General features: G+C 42.1%; 1 protein-coding gene across 1 annotated transcript in view; it reads right to left on the bottom strand.

Annotated features, from left to right (window-relative positions):
* Positions 1 to 5,086: 5,086 nt before the first annotated feature.
* LOC116278165 (uncharacterized) overlaps positions 5,087 to 11,769 on the bottom strand; it is a 279,304-nt gene continuing 272,621 nt past the window's right edge. Inside the window, exon 6 of the mRNA XM_072958927.1 lies at positions 5,087 to 5,326. The gene's annotated coding sequence lies outside the window, so the exon portion shown is untranslated. The remainder of the gene's footprint in view (positions 5,327 to 11,769) is intronic.

Genomic DNA, 11,769 nt, shown 5'->3' with positions numbered 1-11,769 from the left:
AAATCCAAGTGCACAAAGCCTGTAGCAGGCTTAGTAATGACAGGCACTGTCAGCACACTGTAATTAACATGGGGCGGTATAATTTATAAGGAATGCGCTATACAGTTTAACGCCAACCCGGAGAGGCGGGGAATAGCTGTTGTGAGCCCCCGGAGCAGGAGGGGAGTAGCTGCTGTGAGCCTGCAGAATCAAAAGTAGCCTCATCCCTTGATGCAAGCTTCTTTCTTTCCAAATGTCCTTGAATTTATTATTATTTTTTTCAACTCACGAAAGCGTTTGTCACACTGAGTTTTGCGCAAGGCACAAGTGAGCCTTGGCGGTGCCCCTTCACCTCCCCTCCCCCTCCCATATTAATCAAGAAGGAACGTCTCAGTAGACTGTCTTTACTGTACATAATTAAGCAGCTCTGAATGCTCAGTGAAACTCAAATGGGATGGCACGGAGACTGCTAACATGACAGTTAATGGGATGAGACTAGCACTTACCCTGCCTCTATAATAAGCAAAGGCTTTTTGGTTTCCAACTGAGGACAGGAAGAGAGGGAAGCAGTCACAAAAGATAACAACAATGACAAAATGGGGTTGTTGGGCACCTCTCTACCTTTTGTGATTGTCTCCAGAAAGGAAAATGCATTCTAACTGGAAGAGATTACCTCTTAATTACCCTTGCTCAGTGGCTGTAATAAGCAAAGGCTTTTACTTCTGCATAGCTGTGGACTGATGTGAGGCGCATTCGTAGAAAATAGTTCTAATGGGAAGGTTGATACCTCTTTACTCTTCTTTCCGCATCCTGCAAGCCTTTAAGCTGGCTGAAATATTGCCTTAATCCTACTTCTTTGGTGATGAGGATGTTTAAGAAAATGATGTGTTATTTTGCTCTCAGAGGATGGTCAACTTAAATATGTGTCATAAAGGACTATATGCTTAGTCTGTGGCTTTCCTCTGCTGACCTACCCACACAAAAATAGCATCTCTTTCTTTCCCCCAAAGAAAGAAACTGGGTAAAATTACCTTTGAAGCAAGAAAAATGTGGTGACAGAAATCAATGGTTGTTTTCAGCTTCATAATGTTGGTATCACAAATTAAAAAGGCTCATTGGCTTTGTCCATTGAACAACTTGGCTAAGAAAAAAACTCTTTGTGCTGCATGAGCTGTGGGAATAACTGGCGTAATGCAGACATTAAATGATTGTGCAAAAGACAAAACATATCAAACATTCATCTGAGACGCAACGGTGCGGCACCAGGAACCTGCACCCTTGTGTTATGAGACACATTCTTGGGATGCCGGAATCCAAAGGAACAAAAACCAGCACTGTCATTCAGGAACAAGCCCCAGTGACGACTCTGAATCACTTAGAATGTAATTGTCTAGAGAGAGATACTGAAAAGGCATCTTTTACTATTATGGTTTCCAGGGAGGAAGAGGGGCGGTGTCCGGGCAGTCTAAGATTTGCTGAAAGCTGAGATTAGGAGTTTGGGTGTGTATTTTAGGCTCTGCTGCTGACCTTCGGTGCTTCCTTTAGAAAGTGCCTTCATTCCCTGAAGAATAAAGGAGAAAAACCTCATTCAGTGATTTGCGGCTTTCAAATGGGAGGGAGTCATCAGAAGCCTGCCTGATGAGCATCCCAAAGTCTCTTTCTTTAGGGACTGTGTTCTAAGATTAGATACGGCAGTTAGCTCCTAAGGGTGTTTTCTCTGGGTTTAGCAGAGAGTGCAGGTGTTATGCTTGAGCAACTGGGGCTGGAAACCGTGAGAAACACTCTATGTTTGAAAGGTAACAATTTGGAGAAGTGAAAACCTTCACTTCCGTTCCATAAGGATGAACAGAAGTCCTTTCATTCGCATCCATCATATTTTAGTGCAGACTCAGAAACCTTTTAATTTTCGGCAGAAATCTTAGCATATGTTATCTTGCTCCCAAACAGCAAATGGTGGTTTAAAATACGTGCATGCATTTCCAGTGCTTGCTGTGAAAGCTGTATGTATTTCTACTCAGACAGCACCCATTTCAGTGATTTCATAGGGTTTTTCTTCTTCCCTTTGCGCTAAACCATGCAAGCACCGAGCAAATGTAAAGAGAATCCAAGAGCATTTTGTAATTCTCCAAAGGTTAATTGCACTATTTATAGACCTAACAGTAAAGCAAAAACCCTCCGCGTGACCCTTCAGGGTCACCGTAGTAATAGCAACCTCAGTGGAGCCCTGACCAGTCATGAATTACTGTCTGTGATACCGAGGATGCTGACAGTTCAATCACAGCACTGTTTCAATAGAGAACTCCATATATTTAAAGCGCTGATACTGTTTTCCCTCTAAATGACAGCCTTGACAGATGGGCCAAAAGCACCGCAGACGTTTGAACAAGGAAATAGAGAGGGAGCCTGCTGGAAGCTGGGCTTCATGCAGCCAGCCGAGAATGATGAATAGAGTGTGATTGTGTCTGACAGGTAGTAATATAACTATTCATTCACCGCAGAACACCTGGAGCACACTATATTAAATGGTACAAGATGGAGAGATTCTGTGACGAGAATAGGAAGTGTGAATCCCAGGCTGAGTTGAGGTACAGCCGTAGAAGAGGTCAGGGGTCGAGCAATATAAACTGCCTCAAAGAAGGCTGTAATTAAATTATTTGCTTACCAAAGTGTTTCTAATGTTTTGCTAACATGTTGCCAGGATCATTACTTCAGCGTGTCTGAACACTTCAAATAAAAGCAGCTCTACCTCTCCCTCCCTCCCTCCTTGACAACTCCGGTTATTTCTTTTCTAATCCAAAGTCTCTCTTGCTGCTGGGGTTGCTGCTGCTCCAAATTATAGTCTGAGAACAGGCAAGAGAAAGGGTAATTGGCCAGAGGGGCATCGTCCTGGTAAAAGCACCCCCTGCAGACCCTGGCGTGGGTCTGTTTGGACCAGGGCATGGAAACCTGTCGTCGTCAGTCACGTAACTAGTGGACATTCGCCTAGGTCCGAGGCAGGAGCTGCGGACCTGACCGGGGCAGGGAGAGGGCTGTGTCTGCCTACGTTTGCCTTTTGCCTGGGAAGTCAGCCGAAACCTTGAGCTGCTGCTGACCAGTCAAATAATTGTTTGCAGAGCAGAACTCAAGGATGGGCTCGGAGGGTTCCAAGAGAGGAGGGCATTTTTCAGAACCTGTGACCTCTTCTCCAGCCTTCAACCGCACACATGGCTAAATATTTCTCCACCTGCTTTAGCATTAATTTCTTATTACCACATTGGACTGTCACATTCTGAAAGCTTTATTCCCAGGAAGTATTGTCTCATAAAACAAGATTGAGCAGACTCTCCAATCTGGTATTACTTCACTTGCGTGTGTCTTACATGATAACACCTACAGGAGGAACGTACAGATAGTGCGCTGTGTTACACTGTGTGTGTCTGTGTGTGTTGGAGAGAGAGACACACACACGCGTTCTGTGATTAGAGTGCCCCTAATAGACAAGGAGCCTGTATTGGACGCTAGCATGTTTCTAAGGTCCTTGGGAAAGGAAACACTTGGTGGTGGCTTTTACATGGGTGAATGTTCATCAGCTGCTGCCTCAAATTAGTTTTGCTTGTCACTTCCTTTATTCACAAGGTCCTGTGATGGCCAGGAAGGGTACACTGCTGCCAGGGCTTTGCTATTTGGAGGGTCCCTCTGGGAGCTGAGATGCTGGTCACTTTTGTCTCTTCACGTTCCATTTTCTCTTCCTGTCTTTGTGGCTGATTCGGCTGGTCTGAAGCTGACTCCCTGACAGCAGGGTCACTGCCTATATAGAAAGCCCTGTGTACCCGACTTCACCATTTCAGCTTTTCCTTTCTCATGAAAATCACATTTTTAATAGGCAGAGTTCTCTTTTCCCAGCCTACTGCAGGGTGAAACCCTGGGCTTAACATTTAGAGAGGATTTTGCATGCGACCTCTCCGATTAGCTATGGAAAACAAAATCCAGTTAAAAATGCCCCCATCCCAGCCCTGACAAGCCAGGCTCTGTGCCTCCTGACACCCTTCATTTCCACCTGGTATTGCTCAGCTGTTCTGAAGTCCTGTTGGTTACTGGGTTATGGACATACCTTTTTCTGTGTCTTCATCTGTATCTACAAATCTGTGTTTTATATGTCATCTGAGGAAGGAATATTTAACAGCTTTTGGCTCTAAGCTGGCCTCAAAAGAATGCATGTTTGGGAATTAGACAAAAGTACAAAATCCTATTTGGCAAGTCTCTTAAGAGAACCCAAATGTAAACTTAAAATAAAACCGCACATTGTACTTCTCAGTAAAATTTCTCCTCCCCGTTAGTCTCGGCTGTCACCATTTAGTATGTATACGTTTTATAAGCAGAAAACCAAACGTCCCTCCGAATGCTGCCTCTCCACATTCTTTTTAAATGGACTCTGCTGTTGGTACTGAATTGAGCACAGTCATTGTATGGCCTTGTATCTAATGCATATCCTTTTTCACTCTGGTTGAGAGGCTGCACAATGCTTAGTGCTGCCAATAGGGGGAAAGGGACTGTTTTGCAAAATAAGCAAATTGGATTATCCAGTGTGTAAATAGGCAGTCTTTTTTTCTTATGTAAATTAGGAAAAGCAATTTGCTTGTGTAGAAAAAAGCAGCACCACTACTCACTTGCCCCCCCCCCCAAGTCTTGCTGGCATGGGGAGTTCATTATAGGTGAGGAAAAGGAATCTTTTATCTCCCATATGGGCTGGAGACAATAATTAACTAATCTGCTTCCATTTTTCTGCAGTTGAAACATAGGTATTATGAAAAATATTCTTCTGAATAACTCCAAATCTTTTGTGTTGTATTTATAGTAAGACAGTAAAATGGACAACTGTATTTCTAGATTTTTCAAGCTCCATTAAAGAAAAAAATATGCAAATCTGCCCCATAATTTATAATTTGTGATTAGTGAGAGTCAGACCTGTGCCTCACAAAGATGAAGTCAACCTGGTTTCTGTTAAGAAACAGGAGGTCGTTTGCCCTGGTGTAAACTGGGCATTATTTGAGATGAGACGCCACATCACTTCATTTATGCATTGAAGAAAATAGCTGATTTTTAAGAAATTACTAGAGTAACCCTGAACTGTAGTCAAAATTGATATTAGCGATTTAATGGTCTTGGACACCATGCTGATGAGGGCTCCTTTAATCTTGGCTATGAAGGTGGAATTACAGAACAGTAGAGCTAAAAGAAACTTAAGTCATTCTGTCCTGTTCATACTTGAACCAGACGTGACAAAGCTCAAAGTTACAGCGCCGCATGGTGGTTGCACTCAGCCAGCACCTAGGTCTGTTCCATCTCTATTGAGGGCTTGTTCCACTCCCTGCAGAGAGAAAAAGATGGGGCATAAAATACCGACCCGTCCAGAGAAATGTCACACCTGATGGCTATAGATACCAGTTTATAATGTTTAGATAAGAGATCGTTTAAAATGGATAATCAGCGTACATTACGACTCATTCTCACCTGCTTTCTCTTTTAACCAGGTCACAGATGGGTATTGGTTTTTTATTCTTTCTGCTCTCCCATCCCATGAGTCTAGTTGTCAGCCCCAAGTAGCTCAGCACAGAAAAATGAGGGAAAAAATCTCAAGTTTGTAAACAGGTGGTCTTCCAAAAAAAAAAAAAAAAAAGAAGAAGAAAAGAAAGTCTAGGGTTGGGGCAGATGTCTAAAATATTAATCTTTGTATTCTTGTTACAGTACATGGCTAACTTGGTTAGATTTTCTGATCTCCATTGCAGAATTTAACACAGCTCCAGCCCATGGTGGCTACATCTGAATATTATGTATGTGAACACCAGTTAGGAATGCTTCCTGGCTGCCTCTCTCATTGTGCTGCTGCTCATGTTTGATGCTTCAAGCAGGATTTGTCACCAGAGATGATGATCGGTGTACACAGTTCTAAGGAAGTGGTGTGGACAGCCGTCCCTGTACCCAGGGCAGCGGCCTATGAAGCGAACCACCGTGTCCCCAAGCAGAATGAAGTCAGGACTATTAAAACAAACTGAGCAGATAGCCAGTAAGATGGCAAAGTCACATCTTCCCATACGGGGGCAAATTATAGTGGATCAACAACAACAACAAAAGCAACCCAGACTGAATGAGGCATTTTGTTTCATCTTGTATTTTAAGTTATAAATGGCATGCTTGTCATGGGGGAGAGAGAAGGGGAAGAAAACCCGGTCAAGAGCCTTGTGCTAAAGCCTGCAGGTAAATATTAGGCTTGGAGATGAAAAGCTGCATTTTGGAAAAGTGTTATTGACTGGAATTTTCTCTGCAAGTGCCATTTTAGGATACATCTGTAGGATTTATTCCATACAATAGAGGCTTGCAGTCACCGTGTCAGGATCCGCCTTGCTTGGGCATCAGACTTCAATTAGATAATGACCATGGCAGGGAGTGAATAGCTGGAGAGTCATTCATCTACTTCTGTACATGACACAGTGTAACGGGTGTTTCTGACAATCTGTGCACATTGAATTAGGTCATCACTGAGTTTGTTGGCCTTTAAGAGTCTGTGCATTTACATGTGAGAAACCACCCTGTTTCTCTTCCCTCTCCCTCTTAAACAGCATCTATTGTTCTGAAAACCCAGATTGTAGTGGGGAATCTGAATTTATGTCCGCGGATTAAAAGCAAGGGACACCACCACAGCCTGTAATCAGCTCATTAGCATTCTGCTCACGTGAGCCAGTGCGAGTACAATTTTCAATGGCCTAATGTGACAGGTAATCATAAATTAGTATTTGCTTTAAAACAACAGCCAAATACATCGCCCGCATGCTTAAGGAGAATGACTCAGTAAGTAGTACAGCTCTGTAATGAAGTGGGAGCTCATTAAACAGATGCCATCTACTTCACTGCGCTGCGCAAGCTGCAGACAAACCAAATGGAAGTGTTTCAGCAGAACACTGCAGTCAACCAGGACAAGTTCAGGTTCATTAGCTGTGGCACCATCTACAGGAATTAGTCACAGTAATAATTAAATAGTTGCTTGCTAATTTATCATTTTACATTTGCTACTACATTTGCATAATGTGTTGTCCCCCCTCCCCCCACCTAACACACAGACACATCTCTGGTTACATGAAAATGCTCTCATCTGCATGTAAAAACTGAAAACTGTGTGATTAAAAAAAAGACATCAGAAGCGCCCTGTATTTGGCAGTTGCTTGGTGATAGATAACCATGTTGTTTGCTTTAGATATTTAAGTTGTGTCTCTATTATAATATTGGCATTGTGTCACTTTAACGATCTGCATTTAGGAGGCCATCCTTGGAGGAGGGAAAGACCCAGACTTGTCTTTAAGCAACTAGGTGGTGAGTTTGGTGAAATCGGAACGCAGTAGCCAGTACTGCTAAATTAACCTGCTGTTAGCAAGAGCTTGGCATGCAACTCTGTAATTTCAGTGTCCAAAAATAACAAAGCCGTGGAGTGAGACTTCATGCCATGTAGAGATCAGGAATAGTTGCTCTGTGGGTTCCATGGGGCTTTGTTGAGATGATCTGTCCTAATTGAGAAACAAAGTCATATGGTCTCTTTTATGTGAAGCACAGTCACTGCAAGCTGACAGAAAGTACCAAATCTCACTAGTTACAGAAGGATTTAGGATTTTAGAGGGAACTACTAAAAACCATAGCAATCAGCACTAAAATGTCCCTGAAGCCACAAGATTCAGGGGGCAGGGAGTGGGGAGATTTTGGGGCGGTCGTGATGAGGCAGGAAGAACCCAAATGAGACAGAGAGAGAGAGAGAGATGCTGCTCCTTGTGTATTGTGGCTGTGTCTGGGTTGGTCGATGAGATGGTGATAAATTATTCAGTGAAACAACACTGAACAAGAACAATTTTTTAGGGTTTTAATTAATTATCCCTCATTGTTATTGATATGAGGTCCCTTTATAATGTAAAATAAATCACTGAATGCTTTCTTTGTGTTCTTAATTCTCTTCTTTCTCAGGGAGCTCTGGTTCCACTAGCAGCCTAGAAAGTGTGTTTTGGGAAGCAAGAGTGATGGTGAAAAGCTAGGGACCTCTGGGCCCTGAGAGACACAAACCACGCGTGAGGAAACCGCAAAAACAAATTTCACTTTTTGCTTATAGTCAGAGTTGGAGTGCAGCCAGAGAACGGACCCTTGTCTCCTCTTGTCGTCTTTGTTGTGACCATTTGGAAACCCCAGTCTTTTGTGCTGTGCAAACTAATTAGGTATTCTGAGATGTAAAAATCTTTGGGAGTGTGTGTGGGTTAAGTCTACCTTCTTGGTGCGCTGTGAGGGAGGTGAAGATGTGGGGAAAACATGAGTAGCCAATTAAAAATGAAGATGTGTGAACTGAGGAGAGAGGAGAAGCACATCTAGTTTATGACAGAGCAAACAGGCAGCGCAGACTGCCGTTCGGTGTGTTGGCAAGGGCCATTAGAGCTTTCTCAGGAAATCAAAACATATGCCACGGCATGAAGAGTCTCAGAATATGCATACTGCCTCTGTTCTGTCGGTAAATTTAGGGTAGTAGAACCATTAATTTTCAAAAATACTAAAACTTTCATATAGTGGTCACTCCAACATTTTATCTGTTCAGCGGCAACTTTTCCCTACAGAAAGCATGCCTCTTTTGTACAGAGAGGCTAAAAGCACGTGGTCTCCTATCCCAAGCCCCAGGCCTAGGCGCGCTGCCTGGACTGGTCACCAGAGTACTCCGTTCCCCTACCTCTCTGATTGGCTCAGGTGTGGTCATGTGAGCCAGCAGGCCAATGACAACTTCCCCTGAGGGTCTTGCTGGAGCTTTTGGAAAGAACATTCCATTTCCTTGTTTATAGGCAGGCCTATAAAGTTTTGAGCTGCCATGGGCTATCCTTAATCCCATGTGGAAAGGGCTTGTCTAAAAATGAAACTAAGGTGGCAAAAAACCGAAAGGAGAGACAGAGAAGTAAGAGTGAGCCAGTATTTTTTCTTGCATATGCCCTTTTCATGACATCTTCATCTCCTTTTTTTTTTTTAAATGTATTTATTTATTTTTTAACAGAGGTGATGGGGATTGAACCCAGGACCTTGTGCATGCAAAGCAGCAGCTCTACCACTGAGCTATACCCACCCCTCACCATCTTCATCTCCTTAACTTTTCAGCCTGACTCAGAGCTGTCTTCCCATCTCCATAGCCTTGGGGAGCCAGTCCACCTATCCTATGGTTTATCATTTCCTTCTGAGCTCACATCACACTTGTTGCTTTACATCCCTCCCCTCTGTATTTATATGGCTCATGTCAGTTCCCTCTACCACTTGACTTAAGCTCTTTGATGGCAGTAGAATTGTATTTTTCTCCACCACGCTATATCCTCAGACTTACACAGTACTTAGAACGATACGGATATAATCTATATGGATCGATCTATCTATCTTTAATGAATACCTGTAGTATAATAGGACATATATTTGGTCTTTGTCCTTGATTCCTGGCACAAAGATCCTAAAACCCATGTAATTTCTTTAGTGAATAGAGTGCCTTTTGTTATTCATAAGGAGCCTCTTTTGATCACATCTGAGTTTATGTTAATGAGGTGACTTGGGGGTGGGGCCCTATGTAGCCTCAGGATGGATTTGGTCACCAGAAAGTCCAAGTGGTTATAGGGTTGAAATTTTCAGCCCCATTTACCCACCTCCTAGAAGGGGTGGGGTTCCTGAAAATTAACTCTGTAAGAACTCCTGAACTGTGAGATTTTATTAACTTCCAAATTGATGAATGTGGCCATGTGATGGGAGGGTGGTGCATACCAACTCCACAGAGACAGAAGCTTCTGTGCTCAGGACCTTTACAGACCTCACCCTATGTACCTCTTCATCTGACTGTTTATTTGTATCCTTTATAATAAACCATTACATATAAGTAAAATGTTTTCTTGAGTTCTGTGAGCCATTCTAGTAAATTACTGAACCTGAGTAGGGGGTCCTGGAAACCTCCAGTTTATAGCCGTTAGTCAGAGGTGGCTTGGAACGTGTGACTACGATGTGCGTGGGAATGGTCTTGTGGGACTTAATCCTTACCCTGTAGGGTCTGTGCTAACTCCGAGTAGTATCAGAATTGAACTGAATTCCTGGATATCCAGTTGGTTTCAGAGAATTGGAGTATTGGTTGGTGTCAGAGAAAACACCTGCAACAGCCTGATCAGATAGATTTTCTGCATAACATATCAAGTGTAGCTTATGGTTTTTTATTAAACAAGTTTTACATTTCTCAGAGTGATTCAAATTTGGTTAATAACTACACTGTGATAATAGTTGATCTTATGAACGCCAAAGTTTGGTTAATTAATGAAACTCTGGAGATACTGATGGGTAATGTCAGTGATATTTAATCATATTTGCTGTAAGATAGATCAGGTATCATCTCAGGAGCAAGAAGTCTTGATGAATGCCACTAACTCAGCCTGCAGCTGGAGGAATATTCTAGGAAATAGAATTGGCATTGATCTGAGTGTTTTGTTACTGAATTTTTTAAAAGGCCACTTGAAATAATTCACCTTTGCTTTCTCTCTAGGTTCCCTGAGTTACAGCTAAAGAATAACTTATTATGACTGTTTGGTTGAAAGAACAGGCAAGGGTAAGGCGGCCTGAAATGTGTTTAAGCATAGGCTTAGTTCTGGCATTGCTATAATTTTCAGTTTCTCATTCATGAAATTTGGATTAATATTGCCTTAGTTGGCCTTTAGTAATAATTTTAACTTCAAATTAAATATAATCAGTGAATACAGAATATTTTATTCTCCTCACGTCTGTCTCTGCCACCATACACAGTTGTGCACTAGAAGAATAGAAGTGACAGTTCCATCTAGGTTCTAAAAATGTGACTCAGGGGCGTAAAATTCCTCCTCTACCTTACTTGGAAATGTTGCTTCTGAGGACACTCCAATGACTGTCGTGCTGAATCAACACGTTGGTTAAGTTCCTTATCTTTCCCTAGTTCGGGACTCCGTAATCATAAGATGAGATAGGACCATTTTAAGGGGAACTTCAATGCAGTATGTGTTAAACTGGGAGTAGTGAGTTAGCATTTGAAAAATGAAGAATAAAACTGAAGGATGGTTGACTAGGAAGCACAGCAGTACTTCTACTGGATAGAATCAAATATTATTTTATCTTAAAGCCCAGAGTCTCTTAGTTCCTGCCAAGTTTCCTTAGCACTAATTTAGAGCCCATTTGAGAGAATAAGAGAAAGCACAAGAGCAGTGGTCATGATTAATATCTTGAACAGCTGTATATGCCTGGAAGGTTAGAAATAGCTTCATCATTCTTGGTCTGGTTATATGTTTTCATTTTTAATCATCTCCAAATGCTTCTTTTTAAAAAAGAAACTACATTTATTGGTCTCATGAAAGGTATATAATATGATGATAACCACCACTTTTGACAGATCTGAATTCTCTCCGTAGTTGACATTTAATCGATAGGCTGTGAATTCAGTCATCATTGCCAAATAGATATCAGCAAATTGAAGGAAGGCCGAGCATCTTTAACTGACCAGTGATTTCAACTGAACTAGGGCCACCATTTAATCTTCTTCTGTTGGGGGAAATATGTTTCTATTGGAGAATTTGCGTGAGTACTTCATAAACTTTCCTAGACCAGGAATTTTGGAAGAAGACAACTAGACTTGACATTAAATTTAGGAGCTGGTCAAGTATTTTATGGATCTGAAGGTACTTCGTACTTAGAAACTTGGTTCTACATTTATGAAATAAATTCATTAAAGAGCCTGCACACACACAGTGTGAGTTC

The sequence above is a fragment of the Vicugna pacos genome, chromosome 3 (genome assembly GCF_048564905.1).
Source record: "Vicugna pacos chromosome 3, VicPac4, whole genome shotgun sequence".
Lineage (NCBI taxonomy): Eukaryota > Metazoa > Chordata > Mammalia > Artiodactyla > Camelidae > Vicugna > Vicugna pacos.
The sequence above is the reverse complement of the archived record's forward strand: the minus strand, read 5'-3'. Positions and strand labels throughout refer to the sequence as shown.